This window comes from Phalangium opilio, unplaced genomic scaffold (assembly GCF_054372755.1).
Source record: "Phalangium opilio isolate 3A_F unplaced genomic scaffold, DU_Popi_V2 ptg000088l_1, whole genome shotgun sequence".
Lineage (NCBI taxonomy): Eukaryota > Metazoa > Arthropoda > Arachnida > Opiliones > Phalangiidae > Phalangium > Phalangium opilio.
In genome coordinates, this window is record NW_028324193.1 from 4,030,594 (window position 1) to 4,049,838 (window position 19,245).

A 19,245-nucleotide genomic window follows, 5' to 3' on the forward strand; every position below is an offset into this window, starting at 1 on the left:
TCAACCCCCGGTATCTCCATTTCGCGGTTTTAGTCTAAAATAATTTATTTGAATTACAAAACACTTGATTGAATTGAATTGAATTTTTAAGATGATCTCTACTTGTACATCCGAAGGGGATATAGCTCAGTGGAAGAGCGCTTGCTTTGCATGTGAGAAGTCCAGGGTTCAACCCCCGGTATCTCCATTTCGCGGTTTTAACAAAATATGTATTCTTTTCTGAAAATCTCCACTCATCCATCCGAAGGGGATATAGCTCAGTGGATGAGCGCTCGCTTTGCATGTGGGAAGTCCCGGGTTCGACCCTGGTATCTCCATTTCGCGGTTTTAACAAAATATGTATTCTTTTCTGAAAATCTCCACACATCCATCCGAAGGGGATATAGCTCAGTGGATGAGCGCTCGCTTTGCATGTGAGAAGTCCCGGGTTCGATCCCGGTATCTCCATTTCGCGGTTATAGTCTAAGAGTATTTATTTTTACGATGACCTCTACTTGTATATCCGAAGGGGATATAGCTCAGTGGAAGAGCGCTCGCTTTGCATGTGAGAAGTCCCGGGTTCAACCCACGGTATCTCCATTTCGCGGTTTTAACAAAATATGTATTCTTTTCTGAAAATCTCCACTCATGCATCCGAAGGGGATATAGCTCAGTGGATGAGCGCTCGCTTTGCATGTGAGAAGTCACGGGTTCAACCCCCGGTATCACCATTTCGCGGTTTTAGTCTAAAAGGATTTATTTTAACGATGATCTCTACTTGTACATCCGAAGGGGATATAGCTCAGTGGAAGAGCGCGCGCTTTGCAAGTGAGAAGTCCCGGGATCAACCCCCGGTATCTCCATTGCGCGGTTTTAGTCTAAAAGTATTTATTTGAATTACAAAACACTTGATTGAATTGAATTGAATTTTTGAGATGATCTCTACTTGTACATCCGAAGGGGATATAGCTCAGTGGAAGAGCGCTTGCTTTGCATGTGAGAAGTCCAGGGTTCAACCCCCGGTATCTACAATTCGCGGTTTTAACAAGATATGTATTCTTTTCTGAAAATCTCCACTCATCCATCCGAAGGGGATAGAGCTCAGTGGAAGAGCGCTGGCTTTGCATGTGAGAAGTCCAGGGTTCAACCCCCGGTTTCTCCATTTCGCGGTTTTAACAAAATATGTATTCTTTTCTGAAAATCTCCACTCGTACATACGAAGGGGATATAGCTCAGTGGAAGAGCGCTCGCTTTACATGTGAGATGTCCCGGGTTCGATCCCGGTATCTCCATTTCGCGGTTATAGTCTAAGAGTATTTATTTTTACGATGACCTCTACTTGTATATCCGAAGGGTATATAGCTCAGTGGAAGAGCGCTCGCTTTGCATGTGAGAAGTCCCGGGTTCAACCCACGGTATCTCCATTTCGCGGTTTTAACAAAATATGTATTCTTTTCTGAAAATCTCCACTCATGCATCCGAAGGGGATATAGCTCAGTGGATGAGCGCTCGCTTTGCATGTGAGAAGTCACGGGTTCAACCCCCGGTATCACCATTTCGCGGTTTTAGTCTAAAAGGATTTATTTTAACGATGATCTCTACTTGTACATCCGAAGGGGATATAGCTCAGTGGAAGAGCGCTCGCTTTACATGTGAGATGTCCCGGGTTCGATCCCGGTATCACCATTTCGCGGTTTTAGTCTAAAAGGATTTATTTTAACGATGATCTCTACTTGTACATCCGAAGGGGATATAGCTAAGTGGAAGAGCGCTTGCTTTGCATGTGAGAAGTCCCGGGATCAACCCCCGGTATCTCCATTTCGCGGTTTTAGTCTAAAAGTATTTATTTGAATTACAAAACACTTGATTGAATTGAATTGAATTTTTAAGATGATCTCTACTTGTACATCCGAAGGGGATATAGCTCAGTGGAAGAGCGCTTGCTTTGCATGTGAGAAGTCCAGGGTTCAACCCCCGGTATCTCCATTTCGCGGTTTTAACAAAATATGTATTCTTTTCTTAAAATCTCCACTCATGCATCCGAAGGGGATATAGCTCAGTGGAAGAGCGCTCGCTTTGCATGTGAGAAGTCACGGGTTCAACCCCCGGTATCTCCATTTCGCGGTTTTAACAAAATATGTATTCTTTTCTGAAAATCTCCACTCATCCATCCGAAGGGGATATAGCTCAGTGGATGAGCGCTCGCTTTGCATGTGAGAAGTCCCGGGTTCGACCCTGGTATCTCCATTTCGCGGTTTTAGTCTAAGAGTATTTATTTTTACGATGATCTCTACTTGTATATCCGAAGGGGATATAGCTCAGTGGAAGAGCGCTCGCTTTGCATGTGAGAAGTCCCGGGTTCAACCCCCGGTATCTCCATTTCGCGGTTTTAGTCTAAGAGTATTTATTTTTACGATGACCTCTACTTGTATATCCGAAGGGGATATAGCTCAGTGGAAGAGCGCTCGCTTTGCATGTGAGAAGTCCCGGGTTCAACCCACGGTATCTCCATTTCGCGGTTTTAACAAAATATGTATTCTTTTCTGAAAATCTCCACTCATGCATCCGAAGGGGATATAGCTCAGTGGAAGAGCGCTTGCTTTGCATGTGAGAAGTCCAGGGTTCAACCCCCGGTATCTCCATTTCGCGGTTTTAACAAAATATGTATTCTTTTCTTAAAATCTCCACTCATGCATCCGAAGGGGATATAGCTCAGTGGAAGAGCGCTCGCTTTGCATGTGAGAAGTCACGGGTTCAACCCCCGGTATCTCCATTTCGCGGTTTTAACAAAATATGTAATCTTTTCTGAAAATCTCCACACATCCATCCGAAGGGGATATAGCTCAGTGGATGAGCGCTCGCTTTGCATGTGAGAAGTCCCGGGTTCGATCCCGGTATCTCCATTTCGCGGTTATAGTCTAAGAGTATTTATTTTTACGATGACCTCTACTTGTATATCCGAAGGGGATATAGCTCAGTGGAAGAGCGCTCGCTTTGCATGTGAGAAGTCCCGGGTTCAACCCACGGTATCTCCATTTCGCGGTTTTAACAAAATATGTATTCTTTTCTGAAAATCTCCACTCATGCATCCGAAGGGGATATAGCTCAGTGGATGAGCGCTCGCTTTGCATGTGAGAAGTCACGGGTTCAACCCCCGGTATCACCATTTCGCGGTTTTAGTCTAAAAGGATTTATTTTAACGATGATCTCTACTTGTACATCCGAAGGGGATATAGCTCAGTGGAAGAGCGCGCGCTTTGCAAGTGAGAAGTCCCGGGATCAACCCCCGGTATCTCCATTGCGCGGTTTTAGTCTAAAAGTATTTATTTGAATTACAAAACACTTGATTGAATTGAATTGAATTTTTGAGATGATCTCTACTTGTACATCCGAAGGGGATATAGCTCAGTGGAAGAGCGCTTGCTTTGCATGTGAGAAGTCCAGGGTTCAACCCCCGGTATCTACAATTCGCGGTTTTAACAAGATATGTATTCTTTTCTGAAAATCTCCACTCATCCATCCGAAGGGGATAGAGCTCAGTGGAAGAGCGCTGGCTTTGCATGTGAGAAGTCCAGGGTTCAACCCCCGGTTTCTCCATTTCGCGGTTTTAACAAAATATGTATTCTTTTCTGAAAATCTCCACTCGTACATACGAAGGGGATATAGCTCAGTGGAAGAGCGCTCGCTTTACATGTGAGATGTCCCGGGTTCGATCCCGGTATCTCCATTTCGCGGTTATAGTCTAAGAGTATTTATTTTTACGATGACCTCTACTTGTATATCCGAAGGGTATATAGCTCAGTGGAAGAGCGCTCGCTTTGCATGTGAGAAGTCCCGGGTTCAACCCACGGTATCTCCATTTCGCGGTTTTAACAAAATATGTATTCTTTTCTGAAAATCTCCACTCATGCATCCGAAGGGGATATAGCTCAGTGGATGAGCGCTCGCTTTGCATGTGAGAAGTCACGGGTTCAACCCCCGGTATCACCATTTCGCGGTTTTAGTCTAAAAGGATTTATTTTAACGATGATCTCTACTTGTACATCCGAAGGGGATATAGCTCAGTGGAAGAGCGCTCGCTTTACATGTGAGATGTCCCGGGTTCGATCCCGGTATCACCATTTCGCGGTTTTAGTCTAAAAGGATTTATTTTAACGATGATCTCTACTTGTACATCCGAAGGGGATATAGCTAAGTGGAAGAGCGCTTGCTTTGCATGTGAGAAGTCCCGGGATCAACCCCCGGTATCTCCATTTCGCGGTTTTAGTCTAAAAGTATTTATTTGAATTACAAAACACTTGATTGAATTGAATTGAATTTTTAAGATGATCTCTACTTGTACATCCGAAGGGGATATAGCTCAGTGGAAGAGCGCTTGCTTTGCATGTGAGAAGTCCAGGGTTCAACCCCCGGTATCTCCATTTCGCGGTTTTAACAAAATATGTATTCTTTTCTTAAAATCTCCACTCATGCATCCGAAGGGGATATAGCTCAGTGGAAGAGCGCTCGCTTTGCATGTGAGAAGTCACGGGTTCAACCCCCGGTATCTCCATTTCGCGGTTTTAACAAAATATGTATTCTTTTCTGAAAATCTCCACTCATCCATCCGAAGGGGATATAGCTCAGTGGATGAGCGCTCGCTTTGCATGTGAGAAGTCCCGGGTTCGACCCTGGTATCTCCATTTCGCGGTTTTAGTCTAAGAGTATTTATTTTTACGATGATCTCTACTTGTATATCCGAAGGGGATATAGCTCAGTGGAAGAGCGCTCGCTTTGCATGTGAGAAGTCCCGGGTTCAACCCCCGGTATCTCCATTTCGCGGTTTTAGTCTAAGAGTATTTATTTTTACGATGACCTCTACTTGTATATCCGAAGGGGATATAGCTCAGTGGAAGAGCGCTCGCTTTGCATGTGAGAAGTCCCGGGTTCAACCCACGGTATCTCCATTTCGCGGTTTTAACAAAATATGTATTCTTTTCTGAAAATCTCCACTCATGCATCCGAAGGGGATATAGCTCAGTGGAAGAGCGCTTGCTTTGCATGTGAGAAGTCCAGGGTTCAACCCCCGGTATCTCCATTTCGCGGTTTTAACAAAATATGTATTCTTTTCTTAAAATCTCCACTCATGCATCCGAAGGGGATATAGCTCAGTGGAAGAGCGCTCGCTTTGCATGTGAGAAGTCACGGGTTCAACCCCCGGTATCTCCATTTCGCGGTTTTAACAAAATATGTAATCTTTTCTGAAAATCTCCACTCATCCATCCGAAGGGGATATAGCTCAGTGGATGAGCGCTCGCTTTGCATGTGAGAAGTCCCGGGTTCGACCCTGGTATCTCCATTTCGCGGTTTTAGTCTAAGAGTATTTATTTTTACGATGATCTCTACTTGTATATCCGAAGGGGATATAGCTCAGTGGAAGAGCGCTCGCTTTGCATGTGAGAAGTCCCGGGTTCAACCCCCGGTATCTCCATTTCGCGGTTTTAGTCTAAGAGTATTTATTTTTACGATGACCTCTACTTGTATATCCGAAGGGGATATAGCTCAGTGGAAGAGCGCTCGCTTTGCATGTGAGAAGTCCCGGGTTCAACCCACGGTATCTCCATTTCGCGGTTTTAACAAAATATGTATTCTTTTCTGAAAATCTCCACTCATGCATCCGAAGGGGATAAAGCTCAGTGGAAGAGCGCTCGCTTTGCATGTGAGAAGTCACGGGTTCAACCCCCGGTATCTCCATTTCGCGGTTTTAACAAAATATGTATTCTTTTCTGAAAATCTCCACTCATCCATCCGAAAGGGATATAGCTCAGTGGATGAGCGCTCGCTTTGCATGTGAGAAGTCCCGGGTTCGACCCTGGTATCTCCATTTCGCGGTTTTAGTCTAAGAGTATTTATTTTTTCGATGATCTCTACTTGTATATCCGAAGGGGATATAGCTCAGTGGAAGAGCGCTCGCTTTGCATGTGAGAAGTCCCGGGTTCAACCCCCGGTATCTCCATTTCGCGGTTTTAGTCTAAGAGTATTTATTTTTACGATGACCTCTACTTGTATATCCGAAGGGGATATAGCTCAGTGGAAGAGCGCTCGCTTTGCATGTGAGAAGTCCCGTGTTCAACCCACGGTATCTCCATTTCGCGGTTTTAACAAAATATGTATTCTTTTCTGAAAATCTCCACTCATGCATTCGAAGGGGATATAGCTCAGTGGAAGAGCGCTTGCTTTGCATGTGAGAAGTCATGGGTTCAACCCCCGGTATCTCCATTTCGCGGTTTTAACAAAATATGTATTCTTTTCTGAAAATCTCCACTGATCCCGCCGAAGGGGATATAGCTCAGTGGATGAGTGCTCGCTTTGCATGTGAGAAGTCCCGGGTTCGACCCTGGTATCTCCATTTCGCGGATTTAGTCTAAGAGTATTTATTTTTACGATGATCTCTACTTGTACATCCGAAGGGGATATAGCTCAGTGGAAGAGCGCGCGCTTTGCAAGTGAGAAGTCCCGGGATCAACCCCCGGTATCTCCATTGCGCGGTTTTAGTCTAAAAGTATTTATTTGAATTACAAAACACTTGATTGAATTGAATTGAATTTTTGAGATGATCTCTACTTGTACATCCGAAGGGGATATAGCTCAGTGGAAGAGCGCTTGCTTTGCATGTGAGAAGTCCAGGGTTCAACCCCGGTATCTCCAATTCGCGGTTTTAACAAGATATGTATTCTTTCCTGAAAATCTCCACTCATCCATCCGAAGGGGATAGAGCTCAGTGGAAGAGCGCTGGCTTTGCATGTGAGAAGTCCAGGGTTCAACCCCCGGTTTCTCCATTTCGCGGTTTTAACAAAATATGTATTCTTTTCTGAAAATCTCCACTCGTACATCCGAAGGGGATATAGCTCAGTGGAAGAGCGCTCGCTTTGCATGTGAGAAGTCCCGGGTTCAACCCACGGTATCTCCATTTCGCGGTTTTAACAAAATATGTATTCTTTTCTGAAAATCTCCACTCATGCATCCGAAGGGGATATAGCTCAGTGGAAGAGCGCTCGCTTTGCATGTGAGAAGTCACGGGTTCAACCCCCGGTATCTCCATTTCGCGGTTTTAACAAAATATGTATTCTTTTCTGAAAATCTCCACTCATCCATCCGAAGGGGATATAGCTCAGTGGATGAGCGCTCGCTTTGCATGTGAGAAGTCCCGGGTTCGACCCTGGTATCTCCATTTCGCGGTTTTAGTCTAAGAGTATTTATTTTTACGATGATCTCTACTTGTATATCCGAAGGGGATATAGCTCAGTGGAAGAGCGCTCGCTTTGCATGTGAGAAGTCCCGGGTTCAACCCACGGTATCTCCATTTCGCGGTTTTAACAAAATATGTATTCTTTTCTGAAAATCTCCACTCATGCATCCGAAGGGGATATAGCTCAGTGGAAGAGCGCTCGCTTTGCATGTGAGAAGTCCCGGGTTCGACCCTGGTATCTCCAATTCGCGGTTTTAGTCTAAGAGTATTTATTTTTACGATGATCTCTACTTGTACATCCGAAGGGGATATAGCTCAGTGGAAGAGCGCTTGCTTTGCATGTGAGAAGTCCCGGGATCAACCCCCGGTATCTCCATTTCGCGGTTTTAGTCTAAAATAATTTATTTGAATTACAAAACACTTGATTGAATTGAATTGAATTTTTAAGATGATCTCTACTTGTATATCCGAAGGGGATATAGCTCAGTGGAAGAGCGCTCGCTTTGCATGTGAGAAGTCCCGGGTTCAACCCCGGTATCTCCATTTCACGGTTTTAGTCTAAGAGTATTTATTTTTACGATGACCTCTACTTGTATATCCGAAGGGGATATAGCTCAGTGGAAGAGCGCTCGCTTTGCATGTGAGAAGTCCCGGGTTCAACCCACGGTATCTCCATTTCGCGGTCTTAACAAAATATGTATTCTTTTCTGAAAATCTCCACTCATGCATTCGAAGTGGATATAGCTCAGTGGAAGAGCGCTTGCTTTGCATGTCAGAAGTCCAGGGTTCAACCCCCGGTATCTCCATTTCGCGGTTTTAACAAAATATGTATTCTTTTCTGAAAATCTCCACTCATCCATCCGAAGGGGATATAGCTCAGTGGATGAGCGCTCGCTTTGCATGTGAGAAGTCCCGGGATCAACCCCCGGTATCTCCATTTCGCGGTTTTAACAAAATATGTATTTTTTTCTGAAAATCTCCACTCATCCATCCGAAGGGGATATAGCTCAGTGGATGAGCGCTCGCTTTGCATGTGAGAAGTGCCGGGTTCGACCTTGGTGTCTCCATTTCGCGGTTTTAGTCTAAGAGTATTTATTTTTACGATGATCTCTACTTGTATATCCGAAGGGGATATAGCTCAGTGGAAGAGCGCTCGCTTTGCATGTGAGAAGTCCCGGGTTCAACCCCCGGTATCTCCATTTCGCGGTTTTAGTCTAAGAGTATTTATTTTTACGATGACCTCTACTTGTATATCCGAAGGGGATATAGCTCAGTGGAAGAGCGCTCGCTTTGCATGTGAGAAGTCCCGGGTTCAACCCACGGTATCTCCGTTTCGCGGTTTTAACAAAATATGTATTCTTTTCTGAAAATCTCCACTCATGCATTCGAAGGGGATATAGCTCAGTGGAAGAGCGCTTGCTTTGCATGTGAGAAGTCCTGGGTTCAACCCCCGGTATCTCCATTTCGCGGTTTTAACAAAATATGTATTCTTTTCTGAAAATCTCCACTGATCCCGCCGAAGGGGATATAGCTCAGTGGATGAGCGCTCGCTTTGCATGTGAGAAGTCCCGGGTTCGACCCTGGTATCTCCAATTCGCGGTTTTAGTCTAAGAGTATTTATTTTTACGATGATCTCTACTTGTACATCCGAAGGGGATATAGCTCAGTGGAAGAGCGCTTGCTTTGCATGAGAGAAGTCCCGGGATCAACCCCCGGTATCTCCATTTCGCGGTTTTAGTCTAAAATAATTTATTTGAATTACAAAACACTTGATTGAATTGAATTGAATTTTTAAGATGATCTCTACTGGTACATCCGAAGGGGATATAGCTCAGTGGAAGAGCGCTTGCTTTGCATGTGAGAAGTCCAGGGTTCAACCCCCGGTATCTCCATTTCGCTGTTTTAACAAAATATGTATTCTTTTCTGAAAATCTCCACTCATCCATCCGAAGGGGATATAGCTCAGTGGATGAGCGCTCACTTTGCATGTGAGAAGTGCCGGGTTCGACCTTGGTGTCTCCATTTCGCGGTTTTTGTCTAAGAGTATTTATTTTTACGATGATCTCTACTTGTATATCCGAAGGGGATATAGCTCAGTGGAAGAGCGCTCGCTTTGCATGTGAGAAGTCCCGGGTTCAACCCCCGGTGTCTCCATTTCGCGGTTTTAACAAAATATGTATTTTTTTCTGAAAATCTCCACTCATCCATCCGAAGGGGATATAGCTCAGTGGATGAGCGCTCACTTTGCATGTGAGAAGTGCCGGGTTCGACCTTGGTGTCTCCATTTCGCGGTTTTTGTCTAAGAGTATTTATTTTTACGATGATCTCTACTTGTATATCCGAAGGGGATATAGCTCAGTGGAAGAGCGCTCGCTTTGCATGTGAGAAGTCCCGGGTTCAACCCCCGGTGTCTCCATTTCGCGGTTTTTGTCTAAGAGTATTTATTTTTACGATGATCTCTACTTGTATATCCGAAGGGGATATAGCTCAGTGGAAGAGCGCTTGCTTTGCATGTGAGAAGTCCAGGGTTCAACCCCCGGTATCTCCATTTCGCGGTTTTAACAAAATATGTATTCTTTTCTGAAAATCTTCACTCATGCATCCGAAGGGGATATAGCTCAGTGGAAGAGCGCTTGCTTTGAATGTGAGAAGTCCTGGGTTCAACCCCCGGTATCTCCATTTCGCGGTTTTAACAAAATATGTATTCTTTTCTGAAAATCTCCACTGATCCAGCCGAAGGGGATATAGCTCAGTGGATGAGCGCTCGCTTTGCATGTGAGATGTCCCGGGTTCGACCCTGGTTTCTCCATTTCGCGGTTTTAGTCTAAGAGTATTTATTTTTACGATGATCTCTACTTGTACATCCGAAGGGGATATAGCTCAGTGGAAGAGCGCTCGCTTTGCATGTGAGAAGTCACGGGTTCAACCCCCGGTATCACCATTTCGCGGTTTTAGTCTAAAAGGATTTATTTTAACGATGATCTCTACTTGTACATCCGAAGGGGATATAGCTAAGTGGAAGAGCGCTTGCTTTGCATGTGAGAAGTCCCGGGATCAACCCCCGGTATCTCCAATTCGCGGTTTTAGTCTAAAAGTATTAATTTGAATTACAAAACACTTGATTGAATTGAATTGAATTTTTAAGATGATCTCTACTGGTACATCCGAAGGGGATATAGCTCAGTGGAAGAGCGCTTGCTTTGCATGTGAGAAGTCCAGGGTTCAACCCCCGGTATCTCCATTTCGCTGTTTTAACAAAATATGTATTCTTTTCTGAAAATCTCCACTCATCCATCCGAAGGGGATATAGCTCAGTGGAAGAGCGCTTGCTTTGCATGTGAGAAGTCCCGGGATCAACCCCCGGTATCTCCATTTCGCGGTTTTAACAAAATATGTATTTTTTTCTGAAAATCTCCACTCATCCATCCGAAGGGGATATAGCTCAGTGGATGAGCGCTCACTTTGCATGTGAGAAGTGCCGGGTTCGACCTTGGTATCTCCAATTCGCGGTTTTAGTCTAAGAGTATTTATTTTTACGATGATCTCTACTTGTATATCCGAAGGGGATATAGCTCAGTGGAAGAGCGCTCGCTTTGCATGTGAGAAGTCCCGGGTTCAACCCCCGGTGTCTCCATTTCGCGGTTTTAGTCTAAGAGTATTTATTTTTACGATGACCTCTTCTTGTATATCCGAAGGGGATATAGCTCAGTGGAAGAGCGCTCGCTTTGCATGTGAGAAGTCCCGGGTTCAACCCCCGGTATCTCCATTTCGCGGTTTTAGTCTAAGAGTATTTATTTTTATGATGACCTCTTCTTGTATATCCGAAGGGGATATAGCTCAGTGGAAGAGCGCTCGCTTTGCATGTGAGAAGTCCCGGGTTCAACCCACGGTATCTCCGTTTCGCGGTTTTAACAAAATATGTATTCTTTTCTGAAAATCTCCACTCATGCATTCGAAGGGGATATAGCTCAGTGGAAGAGCGCTTGCTTTGCATGTGAGAAGTCCTGGGTTCAACCCCCGGTATCTCCATTTCGCGGTTTTAACAAACTATGTATTCTTTTCTGAAAATCTCCACTGATCCCGCCGAAGGGGATATAGCTCAGTGGATGAGCGCTCGCTTTGCATGTGAGAAGTCCCGGGTTCGACCCTGGTATCTCCAATTCGCGGTTTTAGTCTAAGAGTATTTATTTTTACGATGATCTCTACTTGTACATCCGAAGGGGATATAGATCAGTGGAAGAGCGCTTGCTTTGCATGTGAGAAGTTTCGGGATCAACCCCCGGTATCTCCATTTCGCGGTTTTAGTCTAAAATAATTTATTTGAATTACAAAACACTTGATTGAATTGAATTGAATTTTTAAGATGATCTCTACTTGTACATCCGAAGGGGATATAGCTCAGTGGAAGAGCGCTTGCTTTGCATGTGAGAAGTCCAGGGTTCAACCCCCGGTATCTCCATTTCGCGGTTTTAACAAAATATGTATTCTTTTCTGAAAATCTCCACTCATCCATCCGAAGGGGATATAGCTCAGTGGATGAGCGCTCGCTTTGCATGTGGGAAGTCCCGGGTTCGACCCTGGTATCTCCATTTCGCGGTTTTAACAAAATATGTATTCTTTTCTGAAAATCTCCACACATCCATCCGAAGGGGATATAGCTCAGTGGATGAGCGCTCGCTTTGCATGTGAGAAGTCCCGGGTTCGATCCCGGTATCTCCATTTCGCGGTTATAGTCTAAGAGTATTTATTTTTACGATGACCTCTACTTGTATATCCGAAGGGGATATAGCTCAGTGGAAGAGCGCTCGCTTTGCATGTGAGAAGTCCCGGGTTCAACCCACGGTATCTCCATTTCGCGGTTTTAACAAAATATGTATTCTTTTCTGAAAATCTCCACTCATGCATCCGAAGGGGATATAGCTCAGTGGATGAGCGCTCGCTTTGCATGTGAGAAGTCACGGGTTCAACCCCCGGTATCACCATTTCGCGGTTTTAGTCTAAAAGGATTTATTTTAACGATGATCTCTACTTGTACATCCGAAGGGGATATAGCTCAGTGGAAGAGCGCGCGCTTTGCAAGTGAGAAGTCCCGGGATCAACCCCCGGTATCTCCATTGCGCGGTTTTAGTCTAAAAGTATTTATTTGAATTACAAAACACTTGATTGAATTGAATTGAATTTTTGAGATGATCTCTACTTGTACATCCGAAGGGGATATAGCTCAGTGGAAGAGCGCTTGCTTTGCATGTGAGAAGTCCAGGGTTCAACCCCCGGTATCTACAATTCGCGGTTTTAACAAGATATGTATTCTTTTCTGAAAATCTCCACTCATCCATCCGAAGGGGATAGAGCTCAGTGGAAGAGCGCTGGCTTTGCATGTGAGAAGTCCAGGGTTCAACCCCCGGTTTCTCCATTTCGCGGTTTTAACAAAATATGTATTCTTTTCTGAAAATCTCCACTCGTACATCCGAAGGGGATATAGCTCAGTGGAAGAGCGCTCGCTTTACATGTGAGATGTCCCGGGTTCGATCCCGGTATCTCCATTTCGCGGTTATAGTCTAAGAGTATTTATTTTTACGATGACCTCTACTTGTATATCCGAAGGGTATATAGCTCAGTGGAAGAGCGCTCGCTTTGCATGTGAGAAGTCCCGGGTTCAACCCACGGTATCTCCATTTCGCGGTTTTAACAAAATATGTATTCTTTTCTGAAAATCTCCACTCATGCATCCGAAGGGGATATAGCTCAGTGGATGAGCGCTCGCTTTGCATGTGAGAAGTCACGGGTTCAACCCCCGGTATCACCATTTCGCGGTTTTAGTCTAAAAGGATTTATTTTAACGATGATCTCTACTTGTACATCCGAAGGGGATATAGCTCAGTGGAAGAGCGCTCGCTTTACATGTGAGATGTCCCGGGTTCGATCCCGGTATCACCATTTCGCGGTTTTAGTCTAAAAGGATTTATTTTAACGATGATCTCTACTTGTACATCCGAAGGGGATATAGCTAAGTGGAAGAGCGCTTGCTTTGCATGTGAGAAGTCCCGGGATCAACCCCCGGTATCTCCATTTCGCGGTTTTAGTCTAAAAGTATTTATTTGAATTACAAAACACTTGATTGAATTGAATTGAATTTTTAAGATGATCTCTACTTGTACATCCGAAGGGGATATAGCTCAGTGGAAGAGCGCTTGCTTTGCATGTGAGAAGTCCAGGGTTCAACCCCCGGTATCTCCATTTCGCGGTTTTAACAAAATATGTATTCTTTTCTTAAAATCTCCACTCATGCATCCGAAGGGGATATAGCTCAGTGGAAGAGCGCTCGCTTTGCATGTGAGAAGTCACGGGTTCAACCCCCGGTATCTCCATTTCGCGGTTTTAACAAAATATGTATTCTTTTCTGAAAATCTCCACTCATCCATCCGAAGGGGATATAGCTCAGTGGATGAGCGCTCGCTTTGCATGTGAGAAGTCCCGGGTTCGACCCTGGTATCTCCATTTCGCGGTTTTAGTCTAAGAGTATTTATTTTTACGATGATCTCTACTTGTATATCCGAAGGGGATATAGCTCAGTGGAAGAGCGCTCGCTTTGCATGTGAGAAGTCCCGGGTTCAACCCCCGGTATCTCCATTTCGCGGTTTTAGTCTAAGAGTATTTATTTTTACGATGACCTCTACTTGTATATCCGAAGGGGATATAGCTCAGTGGAAGAGCGCTCGCTTTGCATGTGAGAAGTCCCGGGTTCAACCCACGGTATCTCCATTTCGCGGTTTTAACAAAATATGTATTCTTTTCTGAAAATCTCCACTCATGCATCCGAAGGGGATATAGCTCAGTGGAAGAGCGCTTGCTTTGCATGTGAGAAGTCCAGGGTTCAACCCCCGGTATCTCCATTTCGCGGTTTTAACAAAATATGTATTCTTTTCTTAAAATCTCCACTCATGCATCCGAAGGGGATATAGCTCAGTGGAAGAGCGCTCGCTTTGCATGTGAGAAGTCACGGGTTCAACCCCCGGTATCTCCATTTCGCGGTTTTAACAAAATATGTAATCTTTTCTGAAAATCTCCACTCATCCATCCGAAGGGGATATAGCTCAGTGGATGAGCGCTCGCTTTGCATGTGAGAAGTCCCGGGTTCGACCCTGGTATCTCCATTTCGCGGTTTTAGTCTAAGAGTATTTATTTTTACGATGATCTCTACTTGTATATCCGAAGGGGATATAGCTCAGTGGAAGAGCGCTCGCTTTGCATGTGAGAAGTCCCGGGTTCAACCCCCGGTATCTCCATTTCGCGGTTTTAGTCTAAGAGTATTTATTTTTACGATGACCTCTACTTGTATATCCGAAGGGGATATAGCTCAGTGGAAGAGCGCTCGCTTTGCATGTGAGAAGTCCCGGGTTCAACCCACGGTATCTCCATTTCGCGGTTTTAACAAAATATGTATTCTTTTCTGAAAATCTCCACTCATGCATCCGAAGGGGATAAAGCTCAGTGGAAGAGCGCTCGCTTTGCATGTGAGAAGTCACGGGTTCAACCCCCGGTATCTCCATTTCGCGGTTTTAACAAAATATGTATTCTTTTCTGAAAATCTCCACTCATCCATCCGAAAGGGATATAGCTCAGTGGATGAGCGCTCGCTTTGCATGTGAGAAGTCCCGGGTTCGACCCTGGTATCTCCATTTCGCGGTTTTAGTCTAAGAGTATTTATTTTTTCGATGATCTCTACTTGTATATCCGAAGGGGATATAGCTCAGTGGAAGAGCGCTCGCTTTGCATGTGAGAAGTCCCGGGTTCAACCCCCGGTATCTCCATTTCGCGGTTTTAGTCTAAGAGTATTTATTTTTACGATGACCTCTACTTGTATATCCGAAGGGGATATAGCTCAGTGGAAGAGCGCTCGCTTTGCATGTGAGAAGTCCCGTGTTCAACCCACGGTATCTCCATTTCGCGGTTTTAACAAAATATGTATTCTTTTCTGAAAATCTCCACTCATGCATTCGAAGGGGATATAGCTCAGTGGAAGAGCGCTTGCTTTGCATGTGAGAAGTCATGGGTTCAACCCCCGGTATCTCCATTTCGCGGTTTTAACAAAATATGTATTCTTTTCTGAAAATCTCCACTGATCCCGCCGAAGGGGATATAGCTCAGTGGATGAGTGCTCGCTTTGCATGTGAGAAGTCCCGGGTTCGACCCTGGTATCTCCATTTCGCGGATTTAGTCTAAGAGTATTTATTTTTACGATGATCTCTACTTGTACATCCGAAGGGGATATAGCTCAGTGGAAGAGCGCGCGCTTTGCAAGTGAGAAGTCCCGGGATCAACCCCCGGTATCTCCATTGCGCGGTTTTAGTCTAAAAGTATTTATTTGAATTACAAAACACTTGATTGAATTGAATTGAATTTTTGAGATGATCTCTACTTGTACATCCGAAGGGGATATAGCTCAGTGGAAGAGCGCTTGCTTTGCATGTGAGAAGTCCAGGGTTCAACCCCGGTATCTCCAATTCGCGGTTTTAACAAGATATGTATTCTTTCCTGAAAATCTCCACTCATCCATCCGAAGGGGATAGAGCTCAGTGGAAGAGCGCTGGCTTTGCATGTGAGAAGTCCAGGGTTCAACCCCCGGTTTCTCCATTTCGCGGTTTTAACAAAATATGTATTCTTTTCTGAAAATCTCCACTCGTACATCCGAAGGGGATATAGCTCAGTGGAAGAGCGCTCGCTTTGCATGTGAGAAGTCCCGGGTTCAACCCACGGTATCTCCATTTCGCGGTTTTAACAAAATATGTATTCTTTTCTGAAAATCTCCACTCATGCATCCGAAGGGGATATAGCTCAGTGGAAGAGCGCTCGCTTTGCATGTGAGAAGTCACGGGTTCAACCCCCGGTATCTCCATTTCGCGGTTTTAACAAAATATGTATTCTTTTCTGAAAATCTCCACTCATCCATCCGAAGGGGATATAGCTCAGTGGATGAGCGCTCGCTTTGCATGTGAGAAGTCCCGGGTTCGACCCTGGTATCTCCATTTCGCGGTTTTAGTCTAAGAGTATTTATTTTTACGATGATCTCTACTTGTATATCCGAAGGGGATATAGCTCAGTGGAAGAGCGCTCGCTTTGCATGTGAGAAGTCCCGGGTTCAACCCACGGTATCTCCATTTCGCGGTTTTAACAAAATATGTATTCTTTTCTGAAAATCTCCACTCATGCATCCGAAGGGGATATAGCTCAGTGGAAGAGCGCTCGCTTTGCATGTGAGAAGTCCCGGGTTCGACCCTGGTATCTCCAATTCGCGGTTTTAGTCTAAGAGTATTTATTTTTACGATGATCTCTACTTGTACATCCGAAGGGGATATAGCTCAGTGGAAGAGCGCTTGCTTTGCATGTGAGAAGTCCCGGGATCAACCCCCGGTATCTCCATTTCGCGGTTTTAGTCTAAAATAATTTATTTGAATTACAAAACACTTGATTGAATTGAATTGAATTTTTAAGATGATCTCTACTTGTATATCCGAAGGGGATATAGCTCAGTGGAAGAGCGCTCGCTTTGCATGTGAGAAGTCCCGGGTTCAACCCCCGGTATCTCCATTTCACGGTTTTAGTCTAAGAGTATTTATTTTTACGATGACCTCTACTTGTATATCCGAAGGGGATATAGCTCAGTGGAAGAGCGCTCGCTTTGCATGTGAGAAGTCCCGGGTTCAACCCACGGTATCTCCATTTCGCGGTCTTAACAAAATATGTATTCTTTTCTGAAAATCTCCACTCATGCATTCGAAGTGGATATAGCTCAGTGGAAGAGCGCTTGCTTTGCATGTCAGAAGTCCAGGGTTCAACCCCCGGTATCTCCATTTCGCGGTTTTAACAAAATATGTATTCTTTTCTGAAAATCTCCACTCATCCATCCGAAGGGGATATAGCTCAGTGGATGAGCGCTCGCTTTGCATGTGAGAAGTCCCGGGATCAACCCCCGGTATCTCCATTTCGCGGTTTTAACAAAATATGTATTTTTTTCTGAAAATCTCCACTCATCCATCCGAAGGGGATATAGCTCAGTGGATGAGCGCTCGCTTTGCATGTGAGAAGTGCCGGGTTCGACCTTGGTGTCTCCATTTCGCGGTTTTAGTCTAAGAGTATTTATTTTTACGATGATCTCTACTTGTATATCCGAAGGGGATATAGCTCAGTGGAAGAGCGCTCGCTTTGCATGTGAGAAGTCCCGGGTTCAACCCCCGGTATCTCCATTTCGCGGTTTTAGTCTAAGAGTATTTATTTTTACGATGACCTCTACTTGTATATCCGAAGGGGATATAGCTCAGTGGAAGAGCGCTCGCTTTGCATGTGAGAAGTCCCGGGTTCAACCCACGGTATCTCCGTTTCGCGGTTTTAACAAAATATGTATTCTTTTCTGAAAATCTCCACTCATGCATTCGAAGGGGATATAGCTCAGTGGAAGAGCGCTTGCTTTGCATGTGAGAAGTCCTGGGTTCAACCCCCGGTATCTCCATTTCGCGGTTTTAACAAAATATGTATTCTTTTCTGAAAATCTCCACTGATCCCGCCGAAGGGGATATAGCTCAGTGGATGAGCGCTCGCTTTGCATGTGAGAAGTCCCGGGTTCGACCCTGGTATCTCCAATTCGCGGTTTTAGTCTAAGAGTATTTATTTTTACGATGATCTCTACTTGTACATCCGAAGGGGATATAGCTCAGTGGAAGAGCGCTTGCTTTGCATGAGAGAAGTCCCGGGATCAACCCCCGGTATCTCCATTTCGCGGTTTTAGTCTAAAATAATTTATTTGAATTACAAAACACTTGATTGAATTGAATTGAATTTTTAAGATGATCTCTACTGGTACATCCGAAGGGGATATAGCTCAGTGGAAGAGCGCTTGCTTTGCATGTGAGAAGTCCAGGGTTCAACCCCCGGTATCTCCATTTCGCTGTTTTAACAAAATATGTATTCTTTTCTGAAAATCTCCACTCATCCATCCGAAGGGGATATAGCTCAGTGGATGAGCGCTCACTTTGCATGTGAGAAGTGCCGGGTTCGACCTTGGTGTCTCCATTTCGCGGTTTTTGTCTAAGAGTATTTATTTTTACGATGATCTCTACTTGTATATCCGAAGGGGATATAGCTCAGTGGAAGAGCGCTCGCTTTGCATGTGAGAAGTCCCGGGTTCAACCCCCGGTGTCTCCATTTCGCGGTTTTAACAAAATATGTATTTTTTTCTGAAAATCTCCACTCATCCATCCGAAGGGGATATAGCTCAGTGGATGAGCGCTCACTTTGCATGTGAGAAGTGCCGGGTTCGACCTTGGTGTCTCCATTTCGCGGTTTTTGTCTAAGAGTATTTATTTTTACGATGATCTCTACTTGTATATCCGAAGGGGATATAGCTCAGTGGAAGAGCGCTCGCTTTGCATGTGAGAAGTCCCGGGTTCAACCCCCGGTGTCTCCATTTCGCGGTTTTTGTCTAAGAGTATTTATTTTTACGATGATCTCTACTTGTATATCCGAAGGGGATATAGCTCAGTGGAAGAGCGCTTGCTTTGCATGTGAGAAGTCCAGGGTTCAACCCCCGGTATCTCCATTTCGCGGTTTTAACAAAATATGTATTCTTTTCTGAAAATCTTCACTCATGCATCCGAAGGGGATATAGCTCAGTGGAAGAGCGCTTGCTTTGAATGTGAGAAGTCCTGGGTTCAACCCCCGGTATCTCCATTTCGCGGTTTTAACAAAATATGTATTCTTTTCTGAAAATCTCCACTGATCCAGCCGAAGGGGATATAGCTCAGTGGATGAGCGCTCGCTTTGCATGTGAGATGTCCCGGGTTCGACCCTGGTTTCTCCATTTCGCGGTTTTAGTCTAAGAGTATTTATTTTTACGATGATCTCTACTTGTACATCCGAAGGGGATATAGCTCAGTGGAAGAGCGCTCGCTTTGCATGTGAGAAGTCACGGGTTCAACCCCCGGTATCACCATTTCGCGGTTTTAGTCTAAAAGGATTTATTTTAACGATGATCTCTACTTGTA

General features: G+C 44.7%; 72 non-coding genes across 72 annotated transcripts; all 72 read left to right on the plus strand.

Moving 5' to 3' along the window:
* The first annotated feature begins 115 nt into the window (after positions 1–115).
* On the plus strand, positions 116–187 carry TRNAA-UGC (transfer RNA alanine (anticodon UGC)). Its single transcript has one exon. It is a non-coding gene; the product is annotated as a tRNA-Ala (tRNA).
* A 189-nt stretch (positions 188–376) lies between these two features.
* TRNAA-UGC (transfer RNA alanine (anticodon UGC)) lies at positions 377–447 on the plus strand. Its single transcript has one exon. It is a non-coding gene; the product is annotated as a tRNA-Ala (tRNA).
* A 60-nt stretch (positions 448–507) lies between these two features.
* On the plus strand, positions 508–579 carry TRNAA-UGC (transfer RNA alanine (anticodon UGC)). The gene has a single exon. It is a non-coding gene; the product is annotated as a tRNA-Ala (tRNA).
* A 1,314-nt stretch (positions 580–1,893) lies between these two features.
* TRNAA-UGC (transfer RNA alanine (anticodon UGC)) lies at positions 1,894–1,965 on the plus strand. The gene has a single exon. It is a non-coding gene; the product is annotated as a tRNA-Ala (tRNA).
* A 59-nt stretch (positions 1,966–2,024) lies between these two features.
* TRNAA-UGC (transfer RNA alanine (anticodon UGC)) lies at positions 2,025–2,096 on the plus strand. The gene has a single exon. It is a non-coding gene; the product is annotated as a tRNA-Ala (tRNA).
* A 190-nt stretch (positions 2,097–2,286) lies between these two features.
* On the plus strand, positions 2,287–2,358 carry TRNAA-UGC (transfer RNA alanine (anticodon UGC)). Its single transcript has one exon. It is a non-coding gene; the product is annotated as a tRNA-Ala (tRNA).
* A 60-nt stretch (positions 2,359–2,418) lies between these two features.
* TRNAA-UGC (transfer RNA alanine (anticodon UGC)) lies at positions 2,419–2,490 on the plus strand. Its single transcript has one exon. It is a non-coding gene; the product is annotated as a tRNA-Ala (tRNA).
* A 59-nt stretch (positions 2,491–2,549) lies between these two features.
* TRNAA-UGC (transfer RNA alanine (anticodon UGC)) lies at positions 2,550–2,621 on the plus strand. Its single transcript has one exon. It is a non-coding gene; the product is annotated as a tRNA-Ala (tRNA).
* A 59-nt stretch (positions 2,622–2,680) lies between these two features.
* Positions 2,681–2,752, plus strand: TRNAA-UGC (transfer RNA alanine (anticodon UGC)). The gene has a single exon. It is a non-coding gene; the product is annotated as a tRNA-Ala (tRNA).
* A 59-nt stretch (positions 2,753–2,811) lies between these two features.
* TRNAA-UGC (transfer RNA alanine (anticodon UGC)) lies at positions 2,812–2,882 on the plus strand. The gene has a single exon. It is a non-coding gene; the product is annotated as a tRNA-Ala (tRNA).
* A 60-nt stretch (positions 2,883–2,942) lies between these two features.
* Positions 2,943–3,014, plus strand: TRNAA-UGC (transfer RNA alanine (anticodon UGC)). Its single transcript has one exon. It is a non-coding gene; the product is annotated as a tRNA-Ala (tRNA).
* Positions 3,015–4,328: 1,314 nt separating this feature from the next.
* TRNAA-UGC (transfer RNA alanine (anticodon UGC)) lies at positions 4,329–4,400 on the plus strand. Its single transcript has one exon. It is a non-coding gene; the product is annotated as a tRNA-Ala (tRNA).
* Positions 4,401–4,459: 59 nt separating this feature from the next.
* Positions 4,460–4,531, plus strand: TRNAA-UGC (transfer RNA alanine (anticodon UGC)). The gene has a single exon. It is a non-coding gene; the product is annotated as a tRNA-Ala (tRNA).
* Positions 4,532–4,721: 190 nt separating this feature from the next.
* TRNAA-UGC (transfer RNA alanine (anticodon UGC)) lies at positions 4,722–4,793 on the plus strand. The gene has a single exon. It is a non-coding gene; the product is annotated as a tRNA-Ala (tRNA).
* A 60-nt stretch (positions 4,794–4,853) lies between these two features.
* On the plus strand, positions 4,854–4,925 carry TRNAA-UGC (transfer RNA alanine (anticodon UGC)). The gene has a single exon. It is a non-coding gene; the product is annotated as a tRNA-Ala (tRNA).
* Positions 4,926–4,984: 59 nt separating this feature from the next.
* TRNAA-UGC (transfer RNA alanine (anticodon UGC)) lies at positions 4,985–5,056 on the plus strand. Its single transcript has one exon. It is a non-coding gene; the product is annotated as a tRNA-Ala (tRNA).
* A 59-nt stretch (positions 5,057–5,115) lies between these two features.
* TRNAA-UGC (transfer RNA alanine (anticodon UGC)) lies at positions 5,116–5,187 on the plus strand. Its single transcript has one exon. It is a non-coding gene; the product is annotated as a tRNA-Ala (tRNA).
* A 190-nt stretch (positions 5,188–5,377) lies between these two features.
* Positions 5,378–5,449, plus strand: TRNAA-UGC (transfer RNA alanine (anticodon UGC)). The gene has a single exon. It is a non-coding gene; the product is annotated as a tRNA-Ala (tRNA).
* Positions 5,450–5,509: 60 nt separating this feature from the next.
* TRNAA-UGC (transfer RNA alanine (anticodon UGC)) lies at positions 5,510–5,581 on the plus strand. Its single transcript has one exon. It is a non-coding gene; the product is annotated as a tRNA-Ala (tRNA).
* A 321-nt stretch (positions 5,582–5,902) lies between these two features.
* On the plus strand, positions 5,903–5,974 carry TRNAA-UGC (transfer RNA alanine (anticodon UGC)). Its single transcript has one exon. It is a non-coding gene; the product is annotated as a tRNA-Ala (tRNA).
* A 60-nt stretch (positions 5,975–6,034) lies between these two features.
* Positions 6,035–6,106, plus strand: TRNAA-UGC (transfer RNA alanine (anticodon UGC)). Its single transcript has one exon. It is a non-coding gene; the product is annotated as a tRNA-Ala (tRNA).
* A 750-nt stretch (positions 6,107–6,856) lies between these two features.
* TRNAA-UGC (transfer RNA alanine (anticodon UGC)) lies at positions 6,857–6,928 on the plus strand. The gene has a single exon. It is a non-coding gene; the product is annotated as a tRNA-Ala (tRNA).
* Positions 6,929–6,987: 59 nt separating this feature from the next.
* On the plus strand, positions 6,988–7,059 carry TRNAA-UGC (transfer RNA alanine (anticodon UGC)). Its single transcript has one exon. It is a non-coding gene; the product is annotated as a tRNA-Ala (tRNA).
* A 190-nt stretch (positions 7,060–7,249) lies between these two features.
* On the plus strand, positions 7,250–7,321 carry TRNAA-UGC (transfer RNA alanine (anticodon UGC)). Its single transcript has one exon. It is a non-coding gene; the product is annotated as a tRNA-Ala (tRNA).
* A 190-nt stretch (positions 7,322–7,511) lies between these two features.
* Positions 7,512–7,583, plus strand: TRNAA-UGC (transfer RNA alanine (anticodon UGC)). Its single transcript has one exon. It is a non-coding gene; the product is annotated as a tRNA-Ala (tRNA).
* Positions 7,584–7,679: 96 nt separating this feature from the next.
* Positions 7,680–7,750, plus strand: TRNAA-UGC (transfer RNA alanine (anticodon UGC)). The gene has a single exon. It is a non-coding gene; the product is annotated as a tRNA-Ala (tRNA).
* A 60-nt stretch (positions 7,751–7,810) lies between these two features.
* Positions 7,811–7,882, plus strand: TRNAA-UGC (transfer RNA alanine (anticodon UGC)). The gene has a single exon. It is a non-coding gene; the product is annotated as a tRNA-Ala (tRNA).
* A 190-nt stretch (positions 7,883–8,072) lies between these two features.
* On the plus strand, positions 8,073–8,144 carry TRNAA-UGC (transfer RNA alanine (anticodon UGC)). Its single transcript has one exon. It is a non-coding gene; the product is annotated as a tRNA-Ala (tRNA).
* Positions 8,145–8,334: 190 nt separating this feature from the next.
* On the plus strand, positions 8,335–8,406 carry TRNAA-UGC (transfer RNA alanine (anticodon UGC)). Its single transcript has one exon. It is a non-coding gene; the product is annotated as a tRNA-Ala (tRNA).
* A 60-nt stretch (positions 8,407–8,466) lies between these two features.
* On the plus strand, positions 8,467–8,538 carry TRNAA-UGC (transfer RNA alanine (anticodon UGC)). Its single transcript has one exon. It is a non-coding gene; the product is annotated as a tRNA-Ala (tRNA).
* Positions 8,539–8,597: 59 nt separating this feature from the next.
* Positions 8,598–8,669, plus strand: TRNAA-UGC (transfer RNA alanine (anticodon UGC)). The gene has a single exon. It is a non-coding gene; the product is annotated as a tRNA-Ala (tRNA).
* A 358-nt stretch (positions 8,670–9,027) lies between these two features.
* Positions 9,028–9,099, plus strand: TRNAA-UGC (transfer RNA alanine (anticodon UGC)). Its single transcript has one exon. It is a non-coding gene; the product is annotated as a tRNA-Ala (tRNA).
* A 190-nt stretch (positions 9,100–9,289) lies between these two features.
* On the plus strand, positions 9,290–9,361 carry TRNAA-UGC (transfer RNA alanine (anticodon UGC)). Its single transcript has one exon. It is a non-coding gene; the product is annotated as a tRNA-Ala (tRNA).
* A 190-nt stretch (positions 9,362–9,551) lies between these two features.
* Positions 9,552–9,623, plus strand: TRNAA-UGC (transfer RNA alanine (anticodon UGC)). Its single transcript has one exon. It is a non-coding gene; the product is annotated as a tRNA-Ala (tRNA).
* Positions 9,624–9,683: 60 nt separating this feature from the next.
* TRNAA-UGC (transfer RNA alanine (anticodon UGC)) lies at positions 9,684–9,755 on the plus strand. The gene has a single exon. It is a non-coding gene; the product is annotated as a tRNA-Ala (tRNA).
* Positions 9,756–9,814: 59 nt separating this feature from the next.
* TRNAS-UGA (transfer RNA serine (anticodon UGA)) lies at positions 9,815–9,886 on the plus strand. Its single transcript has one exon. It is a non-coding gene; the product is annotated as a tRNA-Ser (tRNA).
* Positions 9,887–10,076: 190 nt separating this feature from the next.
* TRNAA-UGC (transfer RNA alanine (anticodon UGC)) lies at positions 10,077–10,148 on the plus strand. The gene has a single exon. It is a non-coding gene; the product is annotated as a tRNA-Ala (tRNA).
* A 228-nt stretch (positions 10,149–10,376) lies between these two features.
* On the plus strand, positions 10,377–10,448 carry TRNAA-UGC (transfer RNA alanine (anticodon UGC)). The gene has a single exon. It is a non-coding gene; the product is annotated as a tRNA-Ala (tRNA).
* Positions 10,449–10,507: 59 nt separating this feature from the next.
* On the plus strand, positions 10,508–10,579 carry TRNAA-UGC (transfer RNA alanine (anticodon UGC)). Its single transcript has one exon. It is a non-coding gene; the product is annotated as a tRNA-Ala (tRNA).
* A 190-nt stretch (positions 10,580–10,769) lies between these two features.
* On the plus strand, positions 10,770–10,841 carry TRNAA-UGC (transfer RNA alanine (anticodon UGC)). The gene has a single exon. It is a non-coding gene; the product is annotated as a tRNA-Ala (tRNA).
* A 60-nt stretch (positions 10,842–10,901) lies between these two features.
* TRNAA-UGC (transfer RNA alanine (anticodon UGC)) lies at positions 10,902–10,973 on the plus strand. Its single transcript has one exon. It is a non-coding gene; the product is annotated as a tRNA-Ala (tRNA).
* Positions 10,974–11,033: 60 nt separating this feature from the next.
* TRNAA-UGC (transfer RNA alanine (anticodon UGC)) lies at positions 11,034–11,105 on the plus strand. Its single transcript has one exon. It is a non-coding gene; the product is annotated as a tRNA-Ala (tRNA).
* Positions 11,106–11,164: 59 nt separating this feature from the next.
* Positions 11,165–11,236, plus strand: TRNAA-UGC (transfer RNA alanine (anticodon UGC)). Its single transcript has one exon. It is a non-coding gene; the product is annotated as a tRNA-Ala (tRNA).
* Positions 11,237–11,594: 358 nt separating this feature from the next.
* On the plus strand, positions 11,595–11,666 carry TRNAA-UGC (transfer RNA alanine (anticodon UGC)). Its single transcript has one exon. It is a non-coding gene; the product is annotated as a tRNA-Ala (tRNA).
* Positions 11,667–11,855: 189 nt separating this feature from the next.
* TRNAA-UGC (transfer RNA alanine (anticodon UGC)) lies at positions 11,856–11,926 on the plus strand. The gene has a single exon. It is a non-coding gene; the product is annotated as a tRNA-Ala (tRNA).
* A 60-nt stretch (positions 11,927–11,986) lies between these two features.
* On the plus strand, positions 11,987–12,058 carry TRNAA-UGC (transfer RNA alanine (anticodon UGC)). The gene has a single exon. It is a non-coding gene; the product is annotated as a tRNA-Ala (tRNA).
* Positions 12,059–13,372: 1,314 nt separating this feature from the next.
* On the plus strand, positions 13,373–13,444 carry TRNAA-UGC (transfer RNA alanine (anticodon UGC)). Its single transcript has one exon. It is a non-coding gene; the product is annotated as a tRNA-Ala (tRNA).
* A 59-nt stretch (positions 13,445–13,503) lies between these two features.
* Positions 13,504–13,575, plus strand: TRNAA-UGC (transfer RNA alanine (anticodon UGC)). The gene has a single exon. It is a non-coding gene; the product is annotated as a tRNA-Ala (tRNA).
* Positions 13,576–13,765: 190 nt separating this feature from the next.
* TRNAA-UGC (transfer RNA alanine (anticodon UGC)) lies at positions 13,766–13,837 on the plus strand. Its single transcript has one exon. It is a non-coding gene; the product is annotated as a tRNA-Ala (tRNA).
* Positions 13,838–13,897: 60 nt separating this feature from the next.
* Positions 13,898–13,969, plus strand: TRNAA-UGC (transfer RNA alanine (anticodon UGC)). Its single transcript has one exon. It is a non-coding gene; the product is annotated as a tRNA-Ala (tRNA).
* A 59-nt stretch (positions 13,970–14,028) lies between these two features.
* Positions 14,029–14,100, plus strand: TRNAA-UGC (transfer RNA alanine (anticodon UGC)). The gene has a single exon. It is a non-coding gene; the product is annotated as a tRNA-Ala (tRNA).
* A 59-nt stretch (positions 14,101–14,159) lies between these two features.
* On the plus strand, positions 14,160–14,231 carry TRNAA-UGC (transfer RNA alanine (anticodon UGC)). The gene has a single exon. It is a non-coding gene; the product is annotated as a tRNA-Ala (tRNA).
* A 190-nt stretch (positions 14,232–14,421) lies between these two features.
* Positions 14,422–14,493, plus strand: TRNAA-UGC (transfer RNA alanine (anticodon UGC)). Its single transcript has one exon. It is a non-coding gene; the product is annotated as a tRNA-Ala (tRNA).
* Positions 14,494–14,553: 60 nt separating this feature from the next.
* On the plus strand, positions 14,554–14,625 carry TRNAA-UGC (transfer RNA alanine (anticodon UGC)). The gene has a single exon. It is a non-coding gene; the product is annotated as a tRNA-Ala (tRNA).
* Positions 14,626–14,946: 321 nt separating this feature from the next.
* On the plus strand, positions 14,947–15,018 carry TRNAA-UGC (transfer RNA alanine (anticodon UGC)). Its single transcript has one exon. It is a non-coding gene; the product is annotated as a tRNA-Ala (tRNA).
* Positions 15,019–15,078: 60 nt separating this feature from the next.
* Positions 15,079–15,150, plus strand: TRNAA-UGC (transfer RNA alanine (anticodon UGC)). Its single transcript has one exon. It is a non-coding gene; the product is annotated as a tRNA-Ala (tRNA).
* A 750-nt stretch (positions 15,151–15,900) lies between these two features.
* On the plus strand, positions 15,901–15,972 carry TRNAA-UGC (transfer RNA alanine (anticodon UGC)). Its single transcript has one exon. It is a non-coding gene; the product is annotated as a tRNA-Ala (tRNA).
* Positions 15,973–16,031: 59 nt separating this feature from the next.
* TRNAA-UGC (transfer RNA alanine (anticodon UGC)) lies at positions 16,032–16,103 on the plus strand. Its single transcript has one exon. It is a non-coding gene; the product is annotated as a tRNA-Ala (tRNA).
* A 190-nt stretch (positions 16,104–16,293) lies between these two features.
* TRNAA-UGC (transfer RNA alanine (anticodon UGC)) lies at positions 16,294–16,365 on the plus strand. Its single transcript has one exon. It is a non-coding gene; the product is annotated as a tRNA-Ala (tRNA).
* Positions 16,366–16,555: 190 nt separating this feature from the next.
* Positions 16,556–16,627, plus strand: TRNAA-UGC (transfer RNA alanine (anticodon UGC)). Its single transcript has one exon. It is a non-coding gene; the product is annotated as a tRNA-Ala (tRNA).
* Positions 16,628–16,723: 96 nt separating this feature from the next.
* TRNAA-UGC (transfer RNA alanine (anticodon UGC)) lies at positions 16,724–16,795 on the plus strand. Its single transcript has one exon. It is a non-coding gene; the product is annotated as a tRNA-Ala (tRNA).
* A 60-nt stretch (positions 16,796–16,855) lies between these two features.
* Positions 16,856–16,927, plus strand: TRNAA-UGC (transfer RNA alanine (anticodon UGC)). The gene has a single exon. It is a non-coding gene; the product is annotated as a tRNA-Ala (tRNA).
* A 190-nt stretch (positions 16,928–17,117) lies between these two features.
* Positions 17,118–17,189, plus strand: TRNAA-UGC (transfer RNA alanine (anticodon UGC)). Its single transcript has one exon. It is a non-coding gene; the product is annotated as a tRNA-Ala (tRNA).
* Positions 17,190–17,379: 190 nt separating this feature from the next.
* Positions 17,380–17,451, plus strand: TRNAA-UGC (transfer RNA alanine (anticodon UGC)). The gene has a single exon. It is a non-coding gene; the product is annotated as a tRNA-Ala (tRNA).
* A 60-nt stretch (positions 17,452–17,511) lies between these two features.
* TRNAA-UGC (transfer RNA alanine (anticodon UGC)) lies at positions 17,512–17,583 on the plus strand. The gene has a single exon. It is a non-coding gene; the product is annotated as a tRNA-Ala (tRNA).
* A 59-nt stretch (positions 17,584–17,642) lies between these two features.
* TRNAA-UGC (transfer RNA alanine (anticodon UGC)) lies at positions 17,643–17,714 on the plus strand. Its single transcript has one exon. It is a non-coding gene; the product is annotated as a tRNA-Ala (tRNA).
* A 358-nt stretch (positions 17,715–18,072) lies between these two features.
* On the plus strand, positions 18,073–18,144 carry TRNAA-UGC (transfer RNA alanine (anticodon UGC)). The gene has a single exon. It is a non-coding gene; the product is annotated as a tRNA-Ala (tRNA).
* Positions 18,145–18,334: 190 nt separating this feature from the next.
* On the plus strand, positions 18,335–18,406 carry TRNAA-UGC (transfer RNA alanine (anticodon UGC)). The gene has a single exon. It is a non-coding gene; the product is annotated as a tRNA-Ala (tRNA).
* Positions 18,407–18,596: 190 nt separating this feature from the next.
* TRNAA-UGC (transfer RNA alanine (anticodon UGC)) lies at positions 18,597–18,668 on the plus strand. Its single transcript has one exon. It is a non-coding gene; the product is annotated as a tRNA-Ala (tRNA).
* Positions 18,669–18,728: 60 nt separating this feature from the next.
* On the plus strand, positions 18,729–18,800 carry TRNAA-UGC (transfer RNA alanine (anticodon UGC)). The gene has a single exon. It is a non-coding gene; the product is annotated as a tRNA-Ala (tRNA).
* Positions 18,801–18,859: 59 nt separating this feature from the next.
* Positions 18,860–18,931, plus strand: TRNAS-UGA (transfer RNA serine (anticodon UGA)). Its single transcript has one exon. It is a non-coding gene; the product is annotated as a tRNA-Ser (tRNA).
* A 190-nt stretch (positions 18,932–19,121) lies between these two features.
* TRNAA-UGC (transfer RNA alanine (anticodon UGC)) lies at positions 19,122–19,193 on the plus strand. Its single transcript has one exon. It is a non-coding gene; the product is annotated as a tRNA-Ala (tRNA).
* Positions 19,194–19,245: the final 52 nt, after the last annotated feature.